The sequence below is a fragment of the Carassius gibelio genome, chromosome A19 (assembly GCF_023724105.1).
Source record: "Carassius gibelio isolate Cgi1373 ecotype wild population from Czech Republic chromosome A19, carGib1.2-hapl.c, whole genome shotgun sequence".
NCBI lineage: Eukaryota > Metazoa > Chordata > Actinopteri > Cypriniformes > Cyprinidae > Carassius > Carassius gibelio.
The window spans coordinates 25,710,419-25,733,062 of NC_068389.1; the positions used below are offsets into that span (position 1 = coordinate 25,710,419).

Sequence of the window (22,644 nt, forward strand, 5' to 3'; positions counted from 1 at the left end):
GTTGAGTTTGAACATTAACTAGGATTAATAAATGCTTTAGAATTGTTTGTTGTTAGTATCCTGGCAACTAATGTAGTTGACTAATGAAACCTATTGTATAGTATTGCCAAATTATACTTCTTTTCTGTTGCTTAAAATAATTCATTTTCTAAATATTAAAATAATAATATAAAAAATGGAATTAAATTCAAATTTATGCATTTAGCAGAAGCATTTATCCAAAGTGACTTACAGTGCATTCAGGCTATCAATTTTTACCGATCATGTGTTCCCAGGGAATCAAACCCCCAACCTTGCGCTTGATTACACAATGCTCTACCAATTGAGCTACAGGAACACTTTTTATTTAAAAGTAAAAGAGAATTATAATTATTTATAATTATAAATATTAATATATATTTTTACAAATTATTTACTAATTTATTTACAGCTGATTTATCTAAAACCCCAAGCCTTCACATTAAACATATTCAACTGCAAAAGTAAAGCCATTTCAGTGGCTGACTGCATTAAAGGTCATAAACCCCACCTGCTCCATGTAAAAGAATGGGAATGAACCAATATCATATTACACTTCAAATAAATAATGTTTTTTATCATTATGGGTAGTTTTTTCATAATAATATTGTATGTTCTAAAAAGACACCTATTATGCCCCTTTTTACAAGATGTTATATTAATCTTATGGCTCTCCTGAATGTGCTTGTGAAGTTTCAGCTCATAACACCATACAGATAATTTATTATAAAATTTTTAAAAGTGTCATTTTTGGGTCGGGTCTACAAAGTGCTGTTTCAGGGGTTTGTTTATTTACATGAAAATGAGCTGCAAGTTCTCCAGAAGGGGGTGGAGCCTAAACATCTCTGCTCTGCATATGGCAATGAACAGAGAGGACAAACAACATGAGCGAGAGTACCGGTATTCTATTGAATTACATTTATATTAATAAAAATTAACTAACTTTATAAAACTGAATGTAACTTTTCCAGAAATTATCAAAATATGCCATTACGAAAAAAGAACTCGCAACAATTGCGTGTGCAGTTTTTATAGTGTGAGACTGATTAGGCGATGAGAGACAAGTGATTGCAATTGATGATGAGTCCAGCAAAGGATTATGGGATATGGAGTTCAGACACTAAATGCAAGAGTCCTGAGTGGAGTGCCCTCTACTGGAGTTCATGGGCACTCCAGCTGACGATCGTGACAACTGGAACTGTAGTTTGGAGGACAGAAGTAATTAAAATAATCTAATTTAAGAGGGTTTCAGACTATGCTTGTTTTTTTTGTGAACACACACACACACACAAAACACTACTCAAGAAAACATGTTTGTTGAATATGTGACCTACCCTTGTTTTAAAAAAAAAAAAAAAAAAAAATGGTTTAACCTACTTTTGTACAATACCTGGAACAACAAGCAGGTTTGACTTTAAGCAGCGCTGCACAGAAAGATCACTGTATGACATCAAAGTACCATGAGAATGATAAGAGAACACACAGATCTAATGCATTTGAATCGCTCTTGCAGTACTTTGATGTCATACAGTGGTCATTGGCTAAAGTAAGGTGACAAAAGGACATGAAGTTTTGACATTCGGATGGCAGAAGCTTCATCTGCTCCAGGAATGGAGCAGAGAGGTTTGAGTGGGGGGATATTGAAGAGATTAGGGGTGCTCCGATCACGATCGGCAGATCGTTAATGCCGGTTCTCTAATCAGCTGTAAATCCCATCAGGTGCGTAATTTCACATAGAGCAGCTGTTACTAAAAAGAGCCGTTATTAACTGAGAAGATGCACAAATAAACGCTGAAAATGAACGTAGATTTGCACCTCTTCTATGTTAACAACGGCTCTGTGTAGTAACAGCTGCTCTGTGTGAAATCACACACCTGACAGGGCAGCGGGCAGTATAAAATGTATGGGGGTGAAAATTACGTCAGAATCACGACTGAACGCTAACACAACTGATCAAACAGCGACCACGGCGGCTAACATAATGTCTCGTTCCCGCCTCTCAGGGAACCAAAATTACGATAGTAACCACAGGCGTTCCCTTCTCGAGGCGTTAACTTGACATTACATGGGCTATGATGTATATGGGAACTGTATTCAGTCCCGCCAAGAGAGCAGTTGAAGATAAGCCTTGAACGGGGTCGATCACCCCCTCACATAAGCAAGACAGTTCTAGCCAATGGCCGTGTCGCTAAGAGTGCTCACATCTGATAGACGGAACTAGACCAATGAGACATCTTCTCCGACCCTAACAAAATTTGCATATCTTCAAGCAATAACTCGAAGGCTGCACTAAACGGCAGACACAATGCAACAAGCACTCAAGCATGAGAGTAAAACACAGAGTCGACGGCGTTTGCGGTGACGACTGCATAAACCTTATAAACCATAACAGAGTTAACAGCCATGGTAAACACTGTATAGCTGGTCAACAGTTCACAACACATGAATAATGGAAGGTGTTGATGCAGTGCATAAGACACATGCCTTTGGTGTGAGAGACCTGTGTTGGAATCCACGAAAGGCAGCCGAGCAATCCACATACATCTGTAAAACCCTAACAGGGCCCCGGCGCTCTGAGCATCAGCATTACGCGAGGTTGACGGCTCAGCAGATAAGGCGAGCAGGGAACAACCTGTGCTCCAAACGGTGTATTTAGTGACTTCGGAATGTAACCCGGTCTCGGCTGGAGAGTGACATCACAGTTGCCAGGTCCAAAATAGATGCAATATCGTTCACCAAAAACTCATGTAAGTCTCCAATGCGCTTTGCCGGCAGTCTTCCTGGAAGTTCCTTAACCACAATCGAAACTAAGGGCTCGAACGGTGGTAGAGATAGAGCCCTCAAAACTAGAGCTAGATCCCACAGCGGAGGTGAAAGACACAATCTCCTTGCTCCCCTGAGAAAACTGATTACCAAAGCGTGCTTACCGATCGTTTGCCCATCAACCAGGGAATGAAAATCGGCAATAGCGGTCACATACACCTTCAGTGTGGATGGCAAACTCCCGCAATCCATACTGTGCTGTAGAAAGTGCAAAACATCTGACACGGAACAGGTCCCCAGGTCAATATGAATTTTCTCGCACCATTTCGTGAAAACTCCCCACTTCAGAGCATAGCAGCGCCTGGTAGAAGTTGTGCGTGCATCCGTTTGTGTGCTCAGCACTCGTGAGTGCAGACCGTCCCACTCATAGGGGTCCCCGCAGCGGCCACACGTGAAGGTTCCACAGCTCAGGGCTGGGGTGCCATATCGTGCCGTTCGCCTGAGACAGTAGGTCCCTCCTTAAGGGGTATTTGCCATGGGGGAGCCACCACTAACTCTCTCAGGTCCGCAAACCAGGGCTGATTCGGCCAGTTCGGGGCCACGAGTATAACTGACGCTCTCTCCTCCCTGATTTTGCAGAACACCATTAGCAGAATCTTCAACAGGGGGAACGCGTAAAGCCTGGCTTCCGGCTAACGCAATGTTAGAGCACCTCCTGGCAACGGGGAGTGAGATAGCGAGAAGAACGTCTGACAGTGCTTGTTCTCACTTGTGGCAAACAAATCCACTTCCGCCCCCCCCCGAATCGATCCCAAATCATTTGATCTGATCCTGGGTGAAGCCTCCACTCTCCTTGAGGAATCCCGTTCCTCGAAAGCATGTTCACTCCACCGTTCAGAATACTGGAGATTGTGGAAGATTTTTATTGGTGGGATTTTGCTCAATCAAGTATGATCAAGATGAATCTAGTCATATATATACATACGTGTTTTATTCCATTAGAATCATATAGCCTTTGTGTGAAAGGAATGTGCCTATGTCTGCAAAAAACATCCTGACCACCACTTTTCTTTACCATAGCAAGTCTCAGGAAACATCTGGAAAAACATGCAATGGGTCTCTTCTCTTTACCATAGCGTCTCCCTAGGGAGGGATCAAAATTGCAAGCCTAAGGAAAAGTTTGACTATTTGGAAACGCCCTGTATAGGGTATATAATGAGATGCAACCTAGCATTTCAGGAGAACTCCTTGCAACGAGCTCTCGGCTTTGTTTTGCTTAAAATAAAGTCTTTTCTTCTGAGAGAAAAATCCCTGACTGAGTTCGATTCTTTGGAGAACCGGCAAAATACACCACAGATTTGGCACCCCAGATGGGACTGGAAAGGAGCAGAGTGGACGACTGCTTTTGAGCTGACTGATGAGCAACACACACACAGTGGTGGCCACCATAGGATAAGGTAAGCATTTTTGCTTATATAATTAGTGTGTGTTGTTGACTGGTCAGCTCTGAGTGGTAAGGACACTTAAAATCTGCTCTTCCAAATTTAGAAAAATAATATGATATCTAAATTGAAAAAGGGGTTTTACTCCAGAAGAAATAACTGCATGCACATATTTGGGTTATTAATAGGAAGGCCTTGGAAGGCAACCTCGATTTAAGACAAATATGGTGTAGGCAGAAAGACATGGCATGCTGTGTGTCTGTGTTTATTGGATAGCTGTACCAGATAGGACAGTGATAAACGGATAAGCAGATTAAGGAATCGCGAGGAAAAGTCCCACGGATACCGCTTTGAGAATGTATAAGTGAAATTTTCGAAGGTCAGAATAGGTGGGCCCTTAAGGAGCTCTAGGTGAGCTGTGTTTTGTTGTGTGGATGTATCTGTGTCCGGACGAATGAATGTGTAAACAAATAAATTCTGTGTTGGGTGGGTAAAAGTTGCGCACCATTCTTGGACCGTCACTTCAGGGTGGCTGGGTGGAGTTGGACGCAACTAGTATCCACTTGAGAGGGATGAATGTATGATGAGCCTTGATAATAAAAGGACAATTAATGACTGATTATCCCTTAGATAAAGGGAAAAAGTATGCAAGAATAAGCACTCTGGCTCAATAAAGAGTGCAGAAAGTGTGAATGAGGTTAGGAAAATAGCATCAATAAAGTTTGAACCAAGACCTATAATAGATTTTTGCATTTAGGATGTCTGGGTGAAAGGGGAGAAAATTTTCTGAGCTCAGCGCAGTGGGAGTGATAGCAAGGGAGGAAGTTTCCACATTAAAGTTTTATTACATGGGGGGAGCAAGAGGTGCTCTCCCCTCCTGGACCATCACTTGGGAGTGATCAGGTTACTAGAGTTGTGACGTTCGCGAACGAACCGATTCTTTTGAACGGCTCATAAACATGAACGATGGGAGCCGAGTCGCGACTGGAGAGGAGCCGTTCTTTCTATCGTTCTTTTTTCCTATGCGGGTTCATACAAATGAGCTCCGCCAGGAGACAGAACAGTTATAGGGGGAGGGGCGCACCCAGCGCAGGCCAACCCTTTATAGCGTGATGATATTAGTTATTAGTTGTGCATGCATTTACATTGCATTTTGTGTTCATTTAAAACTTATTTTAAAATCATTAAAAATGTTCTTTTGTGATACTGTACTTGTATAGAAATGTTTCACTAAAAGCTGTTTTCCACAGACATTCATTGCAGCCCACTTTGTTATTGTTCATTGACTTGAAGGGGCTGATGTCCTATTTGCAAAGTTTACAGTAGTAATAGTATGTAGTATGTAGACATTTCCATTTTATTTATTCTAATTTTATCTACTTAAAAAAAAAATAGTTTTCTATCAAAATGTTCTTGTGAGATAACAATGTTCTTGTGTGGAAGTGTTTGTAGTAAAAGCTGTTTTGCACAGAAATTCATTGCAGCCGGCTTTGTTTTTTATGTTTATTTGTGAGTAGGTATTGTATGAATAACATAAGTCAACGTAGTTTTACACACACACACACACACACACACTTTGTACTAAAGGTAAATCAAAATAATGATGTCACTGTCTAAGCAGAGGGATTTGTGCAACCCTATGGAATATAGTCGACACATGAGAAATGAGGTAATAATCAATATTTCAGAATAATTCAAACTCAGATATTGGTGTGTGATATCTGAGCTTTAATTATTTGACTACAAATCTCACCTCATAATACCTCCCAGTGATTATTTCCAGGATAAACTGAGATGCTCCCAAGCTGGCTTCTTAAAACTGACTAAATATTTAAAAAGAGCCAAAAGAGCCATTCTTTTGAACGGCTCTTTGAAAGGAACGGATCGCGAAGATCCGGATCCCCTCAAAGAGCCATAAATCCCATCACTACAGGTTACAGAGACGGGGGTGGCTGGTGTTGAGAAAGGAATGCAGGAGCCCTAAAACTATAAAGTCAACTGTATGAAGGTTGTTTTAGAGAAAAATAAATACAAATGTTCCAAGAAATGGACTAATATAGAAATGGCAGATATGGTGGAATATAGAAATAATAATAAATTAATTAATAAGATATGCATTTATTATTTAATAACTTATATTAATAGATGAATTTAAAAGATGCACGGGCTTAAAAAATTTTTAATATGTGAAAACATCTAGAATTTGTATCTTGTTATCCCTGGGACAGTATGAAAGTTAATCCATTACAGAGTTTCAGAGATTGAGCTTGTGTAAATGTAAAAAATAAAAGAAATAACTTGTGCAATGTGGAATGAAAGCAAGATTGGGTGACCAAGTTAATAGACATTTTGATTCAAAAGCTATAGGTATTTTATAATATGAAGGGAACTAGTTGCTTAAAGAATTAGATTTAATTATTTTATTTACAATAATAGGAATTATTTTCTGTTGGTTAGGAAACATTAATTCACAAATACCAGATTATTCTGAATCATGTATGCAAATATAGAAGAAAAAATATGATTGAAGTCTTTATTTTACCATATGCATGTCATGCTGATATAAAAGGAAGGTTTATTTTATTTTATTGCAGTATATTTAGATAATAAAGGTAGCTGATTTCTGCATTTTGCAAAGAAGAAAAATGCTTGCTATTTTCCTGCAATGAAGAACTTGCTTAATTAACAAAGAATAAGAGAACTGCTGTTTTCAACCAGATGATTTTGTTTTTACTAACACTGAAAGAAGAGGTTGAAAAGTGAAAATAAGAAAAAGAGCTGATTGCTCAGAAACAATTTGGTCAGAAGTTACATAGGTACATTTGATTAATGCAGTCTCTGAGTGTTCAAATTTCAGATGACTTCCGGAACAGTGCCTTGACAAAGGAAAGCAAAGAAATGGAGTCTGTCGAGGAATGGCAAAGCAGCAAACACAGCTGCAGAGAGAAGAAGAGGGAGGGGCTGATGGATGTTCCCCTCCCCTCCTGAAAGAGAAGAACACACTGCAGCATGAAGAAAGAATTAAAGCAGGAAAAGGTGAATCTTTCACTTGAGACTTTTCCTGAGGGTGAAAAGAACATTATGAAATGCAAAACTCTGGCAGAAAGCAACCAGAAGCCAGACTGAGAAGAATCAGAGAAACAACGGAGACCGTACACCACAACATCAGGTCTTTGAGTGCCATCACAGCCTGATGACCCAGTACAACAGCCCAAGCTGATGATGTCACCAGAAGGACTTCCATCCCTTCTGTGCACAGGTGCTGCATATTCAATGAACACTATAGAGACTGCTTCAGATGTTAATTATTTTATTTAATTATTGTATTTATTATGTTTTAATCTTGATTATTCACTGGTCTCACAGCACTTCCTTAAATTCTGTGTGTTAACTAACTCTCTCAATCTGCTTTTCAATAGGTACCAGTCCAGCCTCATGTCTTAAAGAAAAAATAATAACTTTGACAGACAGAAGTGAGTACTTGATTCACCAATCAGATAAACATGGAGCTGGATTTGGCATAGTAAGACTGTTTCATTAAACAACTAGGGGAAAATGCACAACTAAATACTTGACAACAATGCTGAGCTCTTTGGGAAAGAAGATAATAAATTAATAAATAAAAAAGGGTATCCTGATGAACAATAGGAAAAATATATATGGTTGAAAAAATTGAAATATTGGTCACTCCATTTTGTTTTAAGGTAATTTTCTAAGGTAAAACTGAATAAAATAATATTGAATAAAAAATTATTCCAGAGATCCAAAATCATGTAATCACATATACTGTCATCACTGGGGATAACAAAATGGAAATGTAGATGGTCATGGATCCAAGATTTACAGAGATCTCCAATCCTCTTCTCAGAGTCGCTCATGAGCAATAACAAAAAAATATTTGACTAAACTTTAAATTAGACACATGACATTTGAGAAATGATAATTGGCTCTCTCAAATGCCCAATGCCTAGGCCTAATATTCTAAACAAATTAATCTATGAGATTTTGAATAAAGGAAGGAAAGAAAGAAAAGAAAAGCTTTTGGCAAAAAAAAAAAAAAAAAAAAGGGGGGGGAGTGAAAGTGTGTGAAAAAGTATGAATGATGGTGTTGTATGGCATGAAAGAGAGTGTCTGACGAGACACTGAGGCAATTCAATCAATTTGCCCAAAACAGCTGTATACAAATTTGAATGTGGGCCCACAGGGCAAATTTATGCCCAGTAAAATAATGACCATGAATGAATTTGGTTAAGTTTCCTGGTCAGTACCAAGGTCTTTGTTGTGGCAGAAAGAAAAACAGTGCCACACATGCGCAGCGTATAACATGGGAAGGCAGAGCAAAGCAAGCTTGCTCTGTCCACCCCACATCTAACTTTCTTTTCAGCATATCATGAAGGAGCTGATTGTGTCAAAAGGATGAAATATTGTCTTTCTGACTGTTAAAATAAATACAGTGGGTTGAGTGTTTTCCAGGGCAAAAGGCCTATGCTACTGAGCAAGATAGGCCTAGATAAATTTTCCAGTAATATAGTGGAACTCAGTTTACAAAACAAAGAGATAACTGAATAAGCAAATGGTTGAGAATAAAATTGAAAGAAAAAAAAAAAAAAAAAAATAGTAAAGACAGCACTGAAATTGTGAAAACTCAAAAAGGGGCCAAGACAGCCCTCAACCCACATTACATTTCCACAGGTCACACCAAGAAGGACGACTGGCAAGATGAACAAATTAGCATGCTTGATAACACTAACAAAAATTCTTAAGTTTTCCATATACAGGTGACAGCAGTTCCAGTAAGGCCAAGGAATGCTTCGCTCCATCAAAGAGAACCAGTGAGGGTGCAGTAATGAGCTCAAGGAAGAGCCTTGCATTAATCAGCAAAACAGTTACAGAGTGACACCTGAGTTCACATCTCTAACCTTAAAATACTCCAACCAGCTTCAACAACTCAACACAGCATGAAGTGAGGGATGAAGGGCGTGCTAGTAACGACCCACCCTTGCCAACGAGGGAAAGACCATTGCTACGACTCGCAAAGAGTCTCCCTGCGGTGAAGATGGAATGAGAGAATGATGGGACTGCTACTGAGATCAAAATACTTGGGTGCAGATATGAGCCAACAAATAGAAAAGAAAAGGTGGAAAGAGAATTTTAAGTAATGGTAGATGAAGAATTTGAAGGTTATGAGAAGGGAAATATGGATGTAGGAAGATTTGAAGGGAAAATAGAGCAATTTGATGCAACAAATAGAATGAAAGGAGCAAAATAGAAAAGCTCAAGATTTGTGAATTGAAGAAGGAAAAGTATGTGTTATGTTTGGGGAAAATGCTGTATTTATAGAAGGGAGCATTTAATGAAGAACTGATCAAATTGAAAAGGCTAAGAATGATAGATAAAGAAAATGTTGGAAAAGATAATAAAATGTAAGACTGGTTTGATTTACAGTTAGGAGCATGTGGAGCATAGTTTATAATTAAATAGGGAAAGTTTTTAGGAATGGCATTAATGACAGAATATTTACTATTTTACTGTATACTTCCTATATTGAGGTCACTAGTCAAAGCCACAGTTAAGCAAATTAAATTCAAAGATATCAAAATAATGGGAAATTGATACATAAGGTATCTAAGCTGAAGTTCAACTCTTATAATCTTGTGATATTCAATGTGTGATGTGATTTGTATTTGTATGTGTATGTATTTTTATGCCTTTTATACAAAACTGTGATAACCAGGCAAATGCTGAACCATTTGCACATTCATGCTTTTAACAATGTCTACTATTAAAGAGGGGTTAGGGAGACTGGATCTTTTACTCACTCCTTGTCAAATTAGGAGAGAGATGTTTGGTCCAGTAATCCCTCAGAGTGGAATTTCATGATCTAGTCACTGGAGATAATACAATGTGACTTATTTAGTCACTAGGTAGTGTAACTAATATGACTGGATTATGGAGTAGCACTCTGGATAAGAATAATCAAATGTGAGACTTATTAAGTCTCAAAGGGGAGAATATGTGGAAGATTTTTATTGGTGGGATTTTGCTCAATCAAGTATGATCAAGATGAATCTAGTCATATATATACATACGTGTTTTATTCCATTAGAATCATATAGCCTTTGTGTGAAAGGAATGTGCCTATGTCTGCAAAAAACATCCTGACCACCACTTTTCTTTACCATAGCAAGTCTCAGGAAACATCTGGAAAAACATGCAATGGGTCTCTTCTCTTTACCATAGCGTCTCCCTAGGGAGGGATCAAAATTGCAAGCCTAAGGAAAAGTTTGACTATTTGGAAACGCCCTGTATAGGGTATATAATGAGATGCAACCTAGCATTTCAGGAGAACTCCTTGCAACGAGCTTAATATAAAAATAAAGTCTTAAAATAAAGTCTTTTCTTCTGAGAGAAAAATCCCTGACTGAGTTCGATTCTTTGGAGAACCGGCAAAATACACCACAAGATGTGCGGTGCTCTTATGGTGAGAAAGTGTCGGTCCGCCCACAAAAGAGACTCGCTGCCTGTTTGAATAGAGCTCTGGAGTGCACGCCACCATGGCGATTTATGTATGAGACCACAGACATGTTGTCGGTTCGAATCAGTACATTTTGCCGCTCCAATTTCGACCAGGCTTAGGACACTGCTTCCAATTTCAAACGGTTTATGTGCCACCTTCTCTGTGACTCTGACCACAGGCTTGAGGCAGGTACGCCCAGGCGCACTGCTACCTAGCCCAAAGTTGATGCGTTCGTCGAGAGAATAACTCCTGGGCTGAACATATCCAAGCTGTTCCATGGTCTCAGAGTGCTGATGCAACTGTGAATGACCTTAATGCGCTTATAGACTGGCAACATATGCAGCAGACCCAGATGGCACACTGAAGAAGCCACCGCCAACAGTCCCAGAAGCCTCTGAAATACCCTGAGTGAAAATGACCTGCCCGATCTGAAACAGCGTAGAGTCAATGAAATTGCCTCTATACGCTCTAAAGATAGATGGGCTCGCATCGCCATCGAGTCCAAACATATTCCCAGTTATGTTATAGTCAGACTCTGTAAAAACACTCTTCTGCATATTCACATGCAGTTCCAGCATATCCAAATGGCGAAGTATTGTTTCCACGTGACTGATAGCACATCTCTTGAGTGGGCTAAAATCAGTCAATCGTCCAGATAATTCAACATGTGCATTCCGTTTGATCTGAGGGGAGATTTCGCTCTGTCGCTCCCTTCTCGAGCAGACTGAGAACTTCCTGTCACAGAACAGGAAGGTTTTGAGGCAAAGTCAGTGACAGGACCACACCATTGAAGTGGGGAGGTCTGCGTTTGAAATGGAGAGAATATCCGTGGTAAATTATTCCCAGTATCCAAGGTGAAAAGCCCGGGATAGCCCTCCTAGCGTCCATGAAATGACACAGCGGACTTGTTAGCTCTACGGCCACTGTAGCCACTGATAGCTTGTTTTGACCAGGGCCCTACCCCTGTGAGGCTAGAAGCACAGGTGGGAAAGTGGTTTGCGGCGGGCATTGTATGGTGTGGCACTCTTGCGCCCTTGAGAGGCCATTATAATCATGGGTTGCGGCTCTGCGCTGCTCTGAGACAGGGCGAGTGACACAATGTTGGGTGCAGGAGGAAGAAAAAACTATTTTTTTGCTGAATTTGGATACATGCTTCTATTGTGAATTTTTACTCACACAAACAGCATTTAAACACATACCAATCATCACCCATAGAAATATGGGGGACATGATGCACTTAAACATGGCGCTTGGGGGGCGGGGCCTCCCGCACACTCTCTCTTCCACTTTATTGGTCCTTCAGGGAGATGGCTCGGTGGCCAAGGATGGAGCTGGCTCTCGCGCAGTGCGGGCTCCTCAACTGACCCTGAGGTTTCCTGCCAGGCCCTTACCACTGCTGGTTTCGGCCGAAATGAGCGTTTGGTTCAGAGCGGACTTAGAGCTTGGTGAGGTGCAGAAGAGCGGAAACTTGCAGGTGATGACCGAAGTGAGCAATGGGGCATCATGTGGTCATCGCCTTGGCGCACTTTCTGTGTCTTGGAGAAAAGCTCCATGACCGACTCCATGGCATCACCAAAGAGGCCAGAGGGAGTAACTGGAACGTTTAGAAGCGTCCTCGGTCTGTGTCTTTCAGGTCAGCTAGGGTAAGCCATAGATGCCTGTAAGGACGACCATGAGCCCCATGAAACGGCTGAGCTCAAAGCTTAGTAGCCATCAGCGTGAGATCAGTTGCCGTGCGCAGATCCCAGATGACGTCAGCGCCAACTGTGCCTCCGTCTTCCTGGAACACCTGGAGTATTGCAATGGCATGAAGAGCAGAAGTTGCCTTCCCTCAGAAGTATATGCTTTGTCTGCATATGGGCCGTGAACCTGCACGATTTGGAAGGCAGACTGTGGTCCAAACCCAATGCAAAGGGAGATGGGGAGTTTGGGGGCACATACCCCTGGGGGCTTCCGCCCCGTCCATGTGCGCGAACATGTGTGCCGATTGGGGTGCAGCCCACAACTTCACCACGAGCTCATGTATGCCCCAATGCGGTCTGGCAGTGGCTCAACTGGAGGAGACACGAGTCCAGCTACTTTTCACAGGCTCTTCAGGTGCGTTGCAAGCGAGACCCAGCTGCGTGACAGCCTTGGCGAAGACCCTGACGAGTTCTGCAGGGCCTCTTGGTCTGGGCGGTCTGACTGAGATGCCCAATCCTTTTCCGATGCCAAAAACAACATGGAGTCATCTTCCGCGCCAGCTCTGAAGAGGATGAAGTTCGCGGGGTGGAAGCTATTGTCTGCCAAGCCGACGTCGATCTCATCTCCACCAGCGGCTTGCTGGCGGCAGTGGGCCTTATTCCCACTTTTGTCCGAGCCACTCTGGCTCTGAGGGCGTGAACTGGCAGCTCGCTGTAGTGGGCGCACGTGTCGTCTGTGTGAGACCTAGGGAGGTCACACAGAACTGGTGAAGGTCCGAGTTTGGCAGTAGCAGCCATCGGATGCAGAGAGGAAAACAGGGTGAGTAGTCCTCTGTTGCAACTTCCACGATGACTTAGATAAGACTTCTAGCGTGAAGAAAGAGATTCTGACGTAATGCATCCGCGCCCATGCATTTTATACTCAGTATTTGCATGCTTCGCGTCAATTGGCCAGCTGTCCCCAGCTGGCGTTAGCCCATTAGATTTCAGCGAAAATGGAGAAGGGAGGAGTTTCCATATACGTCATAGCTGATGTAATGTCGAGTTACCGCCTCGAGAACGGAACCATGAATATGGCAAGTGTGAGGAAGGTGTACAACCAAAATGTTGCAACTGTGGAGAGGCACATAGTGCAACATTCAGGGGATGTGAAGTATTGAAAATGGAAATGCAGATTCAGAAAATGAGATTGGAGAAGAAGCTAACAAATTCTGAGGCATCAAAACAGGTTAAAGGACAAACTAATGAGCAAAGAGGTCAGCCAGGGGTTCTGGGACGCTGTAAAGGGGGGGTAAACGATGACGATTCTCGGGGCCCATGACTAAGAGGGGGCCCAAAGAAGCCCCCAATAAAATTGTGGTGCTAAAAAATAATATTTGATAGTGAAAAATTATTAACTTTAAATTATTCTATTTGCTGTTTCCTGGTGTCAAAAAAATGTATTTGTTTAGGAAACACAAACGTCCGTGGGCCCCTCTCCCCCTCTCGATTATCATAAAATGGTTCAGTCCGCCCAAATTGTATCCAGTAACCAAGGCAACACAAACAGCTTGACTTCACTTATAGCGCCTGTCATGAGAAATTGAGTCCGCCACAGAAATCGAGTCCGCTAAGGACCCCGAGTGATCCCATTGGCTCAACTAACATTTAATTTACATTTAGTGCCTGATTATTACAATTCCTGCTAAATCGCATTTTTATTTTTGTCGTTTGAACTTTGCTATAATGACCATTTATGTACTTTAAATTACATGTTTCATAGGCTAGTATATAGCCGACGAGGTAAAGGTTGTGAAATCAAACATTTCTTTTTTTTTTTTTTTGTTACTCACGTATCAGCATAGCATACAACTACTCAATGTGTGTGTGTGTGTGTTTGTGTGTGTAAATTTATATTGTTAACCTTTGTGCATTGTTCAAATTCACTACCCTTTCGAGTTGTTCGTGGATGAAAACATCCACTCAATTAAACTGCTGTAAAAAATGTATCAGATTCATATTTTTTTAAATTTTTTTTTTTTGCATAAATTTGTTAATCAACTTCAGTCCTGATTAAAACTACCAAATGTTTAAAAAAAAAAATCCAAGAATTGAACTCTTTAATTGCCAAGTTCATAAATGATGTCACTGATTTGGGGGAAAAAAAAACACACAAAATGACTTATTTTCAATATAAAAGTAATTGTGGGTGGGTTTTTTTTTTTACTTTTTATAACAGTCTTGGGCATGTCAAAGATTAGTAGCAACATTGGCTTTGATGCATTGTTAGTTTTTGTGCAGCATTAGATTAAAATTTTTTCTCCCTAATTAGTTGTTGGTGGCTGTTTTTGCCCCATTGACTTCCATTATAACGGCATTTTTTGATTGCAAAGCCATGACACCATATAATCATGCATTCTTGATTGTTTGTGGTTTTCCCTTTTGGGAAGGGGTAAAAAAATATATTTTTACAGTTGATCACTATGTGGGACCATTAACCCTTTAGATAGGCCTGTGCAAAAAAAGGCTTAGTTTCTGGCTTGTATATGGAGTATAACAGCAAATTATAGTGTTTGTGTGTGTGTGAGATTCTTGATTGTTGGTGGTTTTCCCTGTTGGGAAGAGGTAACATTTGTTATTTTTACAGTTGATCTCTAGGTGGGACCATTAACCCTTTGGATAGGCCTGTGCAAAAAAAGCTTAGTTTCTGACTTGTATATGAAGCTATATGGAGTATAACAGCATATTATATTGTGTGTGTATGTGTGTGTGTTTGAGAAAGAAAGAGACAGAGTGTGTGAGAGAGACCTTTGCGCACTTACCTTGATGTATTTCAGAAAATCAAAATGTACACCTCAGCTCTCAGAACTACATGGAGTAAACAAAAGTGTATTTATGCACCTGCTGCCTTTTAATGGTGGTGAAAGTATTCGGTTGTTAAGTGATGACGTAAGAAGCGCTGTTTCTGGTTCAGGCCTCAACTCACTTGAGAATATGACCTCAGCAGCCGTTTATGAGCATTGTTTATTCGTATTGATAATTTAAGCTAAACGCTTTCAAACTTACGATATACACTACAGTCTCCGTACTCACAGTGTCCCAAACACTAATAATTTTTATATATATTTTGTTATATTTATATTTTCATTGTCTGGCTATCTGGTACTTCGGTATGGAGTTAAAGGTTAAGATTATAACTTTTTCGCTAGTATTATATTACATTGTGAGTTTTTATTAGCACCTTTTGTTGTTTTCTCGTGGTAACTGATAGAGCGTTTGGACACGGAAGCGCTGCTACGTGACGTCAGACTTAACAAGGGAATAGACTAAACAAAAGCAAAGTACATGGATTTAAACACTTGCATGGCATCGTGCTGGTCATTTAAAGGTGAGAAGAGCAGCAAGCAACTTGTACCAAAGTTTTAGAAATGATTATGTAGCGTGACCCCTCCAGCGAGCTGCAGCTTATTTGAAGTTGGTATTGCATTTTGGTTCATAATACATTATGTTCATAAATTTAATGCAAAGTAGATTTTTTTTACAGGATTTTAAGGTTTTAAACTGGCTTTACCATCAAGAAAAGACGAGCATTTCACATATAGGCCATCTGTACTTTTCACCATCAAAAGGCAGCATGTGCATAAACACACTTCTTTTTTTATTGTTTACTCCATGTAGTTCTGAGAGCATGAGGTGCATATTTGGATTTTTTCTTGTACTGTACATCAAAGTAAGTGCACAAAGGTCTCTCTCACACCCTCTCTTTCCCTCTCTCTCTCTCTCTCTCTCTCTCTCTCTCTCTCTCTCTCTCACACACACACACACACACACACACTATAATTTGTTATTATACTCCATATAACTCCATATACAAGCCAGAAACTAAGCCTTTTTTTGCACAGGCCTATCTAAAGGGTAAATGGTCCCACCTAGTGATCAACTGTAAAAAATAACAAATGTTACCTCTTCCCAACAGGGAAAACCACCAACAATCAAGAATCTCACACACACACACAAACACTATAATTTGCTGTTATACTCCATATAACTCCATATACAAGCTAGAAACTAAGCCTTTTTTTGCACGGGCCTATCTAAAGGGTTAATGGTCCCACCTAGTGATCAACTGTAAAAATATATTTTTTTTACCTCTTCCCAAAAAGGAAAACCACAAACAATCAAGAATGCATGATTATATGGTGTCATGGCTTTGCAATCAAAAAATCTCGTTATAATGGAAGTCAATGGGGCAAAAACAGCCACCAACAACTAATTAGGGAGAAAAAATTTAAATCTAATGATGCAACAAAAACTAACAATGCATCAAAGCCAATTTTGTTTCTAATCTTTGACATGCCCAAGACTGTGATAAAAGTTAAAAAAATATCCAGTCCACAATCACTTTTTATATTGAAAATATGTAATTTTGTGTGTTTTTTTTCTTCCCGAATCAGTGACATTATTTATGAACTTGGTAATTAAAAAGTTAAAATCTTGGATTTTTTTCAAACATTTGATAGTTTTGATCAGGACTGAGGTTGATTAATAGATTTATGCAAAAAAAAATGAAAAAAATATTTATCTGGTACATTTTTACAGCAGTTTAATTTAGTGGATGTTTTCATCCACGAACAACTCGAAAGGGTAGTGAATTTGCCCAGAGTGTACCGTTGAGTTTTTAAAAAAAATTCAAAGCATTTTCCCAAAATATGGGTCAAAATAAGATTTGTCACCAAAAATCATTCCATTAACTCAAACACAGAGAAAGTTGTGGCCAAAATAAGACTCAACATTACCCCCTAGTGGACGAAAACGTCCCCAACAACGCATAAGGGTTAATCTAAATTATATAGCAATTGCTTGTGCAGAACCGTGATATTGTTGTATTATATACAGATATATTATTATTTTGTGTTATATTAATTTTACATGAAGTATGTCAGTATGCCTATAATATTAATATAATTAAGTATAGTAAGTGAATAATGGTTGTTTGTGCACTGAAAGTAAATAAAAATACAGCTAGATAGTTAATATAGATAGTAATAATTGCTATATAATTATTATGACTAACTCTGATAAAAATCCTCTGCCAGCTACTGTCCAAACTACTATTAGCTGTTTGTGAGGTTTCAGTGCTTGAAGATGATGTGGAGTTGTATTACTACTTGAGGTCTACAATGTCTCAAGAAAGGCTTTGCAGTCTTGCTATGCTTTCCATTTAGAGCGAGTTGGCTAGAGAGCTCGACTTCAAAAATTTGATTAATGATTTTGCAGCTGAAAAGGTCAGACGTTGGATTTTTGTTTAGAAATGTTGAGAAAGTACAAGAGATTAGAAATGATGTGGAAAGAGTAACTCAGACTCATCTATATTAAACCTTGGCCATTCTTTGATATAGTATATTAAGCAAGTTCTGTTTAAATTATTAGAAATTTTATATGGTCATTTTGTTTTATGGTGGTGTTTTCTTGCTGAGATTTTTTTTTTCACCACAGATTGTAATTCCTGTTTTTTTTAATTGAAGAGTTTTATTTAGAAGTATCAGTGTTGAAGCAAATCAATATAAATACATTTCATTGTATTAAGAGTGCTCAGTGTTTCCGTTACATTTCAACTGTCATGTTAAAAATATTAGGTTAGGATAACTTTATTGTCATTGCCATACAGTACATTCATACAAATATAAATATATGTGAATACACTATATGACACATGTACAGCTATGTACAGTATATACATTATACAGTACTGTAGTAGTGCAATATTACAGAAGACAAATTACAGGTATGGACATGTGGAGTTCAATTGTCTGATTGACTTAAATATATGAGAATGATAGTCAAAATACCATAAAAGCGCATGATTTTATGTAAATTTATATGAAAAAACTCTCAGTTGTGTTGGGGGCCCTGTCAAGATTCTTTTCATGGGGCCCAAAATCCTTAGCAGCGCCCCTGCAGGGGTTGCAATTGAAGCAAACAAAGTTCCGGAAGAATTTATGATGATTGAAAAGAAAAAATTAGTGACATTTATTGCAGGAGTTATAAATAGTACAGCTGGGATTGAATCAAAAACACAGAAGACTCAGTTAGTTGTAATAGCAGCAATACAGCATATTGGAATGACAGGCTTGACCTGGGAAGAAGTCAGAGATGAACTTCAGATAAGATCAAGTCAAGAAACATGTGGATAATGCATATAGATGATTTCAATAATTCAGTGGAATCTCTGATAGCAAATGGAAAGGAGTTCAAGCATTTTTCTGAAGATTTAATTATAAAACGGGATGTAATATGTGTTCAAGAAACTTGGATGAAACATTGTTTAGATTTTGTTATACAAGAGTATAGTATAGTGTGGCAAGATAGGGAAGAAGGGATTGGTGGTGGGTGTGCAACATTTATTAAACAAGAAACTTCATATAGAATACTAGGAAAAGGAAGGGATCGAGAAAATATTTTGCTGTGGGGATATGGGGTTGAGGAAAGGGGTTTGTTATTATAAATTATTATAACCCATGTAAGAAATTGGAATTAGAGAAGTTAAAGTAAGTACATGGTCAAGATAGATTTAGAGTAGTATGGTGTGGGGATTTGAATGCACATAATACACTATGGGGAGGAAGTTATATAAATGCTAATGGTAAAGTAGTAAAGGAATTAATAGAGGATAGGGAGCGGGTATGCTTAAATGATGGGAGTGGAACAAAGATAGACATTCATACAGGAGTGGAGTCTTTGTTGGATCTGACACTAGTTTCATATAATTTGGCTAGTAAGTGTCTAGTAAGTCTAGTAAGTAGAACCAGATATAGGTAGGTCACTGTTTGCAGATGATGGGGCTCTCTGGAAAAAGGGAAGGAATATATTATATATTAATAGGAGGATACAAGAGGCACTTAGAGAAGTAGAAGAATGGGCATATAACTGGGGATTTAGATTTTCAGAGGAGAAAAGCAAAACCGTAATCTTCTCTAGGAAGAGGGTTATTCCAGAAGCAAGTTTGAAGATGTATGAGAAATCATTAGAAAGGATGAAAGTATTTATGATTTTAGGTATTTATTTTGATGCAAAATTAACTTGGGCTGAACATATAAATAAAATAGTGGAGAAATGTCAGAAGGTGTTTAAAATCATGAGATGTGTAGTAGAATGGGGTGCATGTTTTTCTTCATTAAATAAACAATCTATGTTACACTGATACAGTCTGTGTTTGCATATGGTTCTGCCTCAAAAAACCTATTTAAAACAAAACTTTGTAAAATTCAAGCTCAAGCGATGAGGCAGTGTTGCGGAGCAGTAAAGACTACACCCATTCCAGCTTTACAAGTATTGGTAGGAGAGATGCCACTAGAAATTAGAAGGAAACAATTAATGGTCAATTGTTGGGCTAACCTCCAGGGGCATAAAGATGAACATCCCTCAAAAATGGTTTTACAGAATTGTTGGAAACTAAATTAAAGATGTATAGCCAGTTTTGGGCGGAGTAGTAAAATATCAGCAGAAGAAATGCAAGTAAATAACATAAAGATGAGCCCAACAGTTGTTATTCAAGAATATGAACCATGGGTTTATGTAACACCTCTAGTAGATTTGCATTTTTTGGAGGTAAAAAAAAGAGAAGCTCATTTGTCATCTGCTTTTACAATATAAACCAGAGTCCAATACACCCCGCATTTACACGTGTATACAGATGGATCAAAGGATCCAGAACATCAAAATAACTCCGTGATGGCAAGTGGATCAGTGGAGTAAAGCGAACTTCAAATCATTTGGCAGTTTATACTGTAGAAATGATGGGAATGTTTTTAGCATTGCGGTGGGTTGAGGAACACAAACCTGATAATGTTTTAATTTGTTCTGACTCAGTTTCAGTCTTAAAGACTTTGAAATCTTTTAATTCATGTCACCAAGATATTCTTTTTTGTATCCTACAAATACATTCAAGAATTGTTCAAAAAGATACATCAGTCAGTTTTATATGGGTCCCAACACACATAGGAATGAGGGGAAATGAAGAAGTGGATAAATTAGCTAAGCAAGCTCTACAGAAAGAAACGATAGAGATACAAGTTCCATTAAGTGAATAAGAGATTCAGTTTTTAATATGGGGTAAAGTGATTAAAGAATGGCAAGTTAAGTGGAGCAATGGGGAAAAGGGTAGATTCCTTTATAGTTTAATAAACAAAGTAAGTCATAAGGTGTATAGGTAAGACAAGAAAAGAAGAGGTTATCTTTAACAGGATATTGCTAGGGCATTCAAATTTAAATAGCACTATATTATTTCCCAATTATAGGGAAACATCCAAATGGGTTATGTGAACAATGTCATGTTTAAGAAACAATACCTCATATATTACTTGAATGTAGTAAGTATGAATGGGAAAAAGGAAAAATGTTAGTAGAAATAAGAAAAAATGGAATTCAGTATATAAATTTTAAGGTTTTAATAAAATGGGCAAGTGAAATAAATAGAAAAGTATTCTTTGATTTTATAAGAGAGACGGGGTTGTTATATAGAATTTAGAACTCTGTTCCACACTTCGGAGCAAAAGGTGGCGGTAATGCACCTATTTACGTTGGTGCCAGCCGCATTTAAAAACCAAGAAGAAGAAGAAGGTGAATTTGATGAGCTAGATGAATGTTTGATTAGATAAAATATACAAATATAAAGCTGAATGAGCTTACATCCGATCACACAGAAAGTGGCTTGAGGAAGGTGAGCAAAGCTCTGCTTTTTTTTCGTTTAGAAAATCAACAAGCTAAAACAAATACAATAAGGAAACGATTGATGGAGTAGCTATTAAATGAAGATCAAAAAGTAATTGGAAAATTCTGCTCTAAGTTTTACACGGATTTATATACATCAACATTTTGCCAACAAGATGCAACTGATTTCTTCGAGTCTATTCAGAACATACAGCAATTAAATATGGTAGATAAAGATTTTTGTGATGCTCCACCAATGAGATTGTAGAAGCAATTCATTAAAAAATGGAAAATCTCCTGGCACCTCAGAATTCTATAAATTATTTTGTAAAAAAAATGTATTTATAAAGCTATAAAATGTATTATAAAAAAAATAACACTATTTCTATTACAGGTTTTTAGAGAAAGCATAGAGAAAACATTTCTTCCTCCAACCCTATGTCATGGAATAATAACTCTAATAATAACTCCCCTTCTTATTGATAATTGGCACCCTATTACTTTATTAAATAACGACTACAAAATAATAGCTTTAGTTCTGGCTAAAAGACTAAAATGTGTCCTAAATTCTATTATTGATGAAACACAGTCAGGATTTCTGCCAAACAGACATATTTCAAACAACATACGCTTAATATTAGATCTATTGGACTATTCATATTTACTCCTAAAAGAAAGTTTTATTTTATTTTTAGACTACTTTAAAGCATTTGACACATTAGAGCATGGGTTTTTGTTTCAAGCACTAAATAGAATTGGTTTTGGTGACTCCTTCTGTAATATGGTCAAAATGCTGAACAGTAGCAGCTCCATTAAGTTGAGTAACAGTACCTCTCCCAGATTCTTCTTGGACCGTGGAGTTAGACAGGGATGTCCAGTATCTCCTTATCTTTTTTTAATTGCTACACAATTTCTTAGTTCGCACATCAAAGCAAGCCATCTAAAAGGCATCAGTATTGGCAATACAGAGTTAATTATTAATCAATTAGCGGATGATACTGTTCTGTTCTTAGAAGACTCTATGCAAATACCTGCAGCCTTATGTATTCTTCATCTCTTCTCTAAAGCCTCTGGCCTACACATGTTAATATTAATAAATGTGAATTACTTCTGTTAAAAGACAGTATGATCTCTTCAATTGATGGTATTGCAATTAAAAACTGTTACATACTTGGGTATAAAAATAACCAAAGATAACTCTAGATGTTCTGCTAATTTGGACCCAATTGTTATAAATACAATGAAACGGTTTAACTGCTGGCTGCAGAGAGACCTTTCTTTGAAAGGCAGAGGTTTGCTTGTTAAAGCGGAGGGTCTGTCTCGCCTTTCTTATGCTGCTCAGTCACTGTTCATTGATAAGAACACTTGTAAAATTATCGAGGGAATCTTAGTTAAATTTTTATGGAAAAAGAAACCCCACTATTTGAAAAAGTCAGTGATACTAAATACTCAACAAAAGGACGGTTAAAACTTCATTGATTTTAGTTCAGTAAAAATAAAATAAATCAAATAAATTGGCTTAATCGATTCCTAA

At 38.4% G+C, this 22,644-nt stretch overlaps 1 protein-coding gene across 3 annotated transcripts in view; it reads left to right on the top strand.

The window, feature by feature from the left end:
- LOC127935744 (H-2 class I histocompatibility antigen, Q9 alpha chain) overlaps positions 1–22,644 on the top strand; it is a 273,397-nt gene that overhangs the window by 223,590 nt on the left and 27,163 nt on the right. The gene's annotated exons all lie outside the window — the stretch shown is intronic.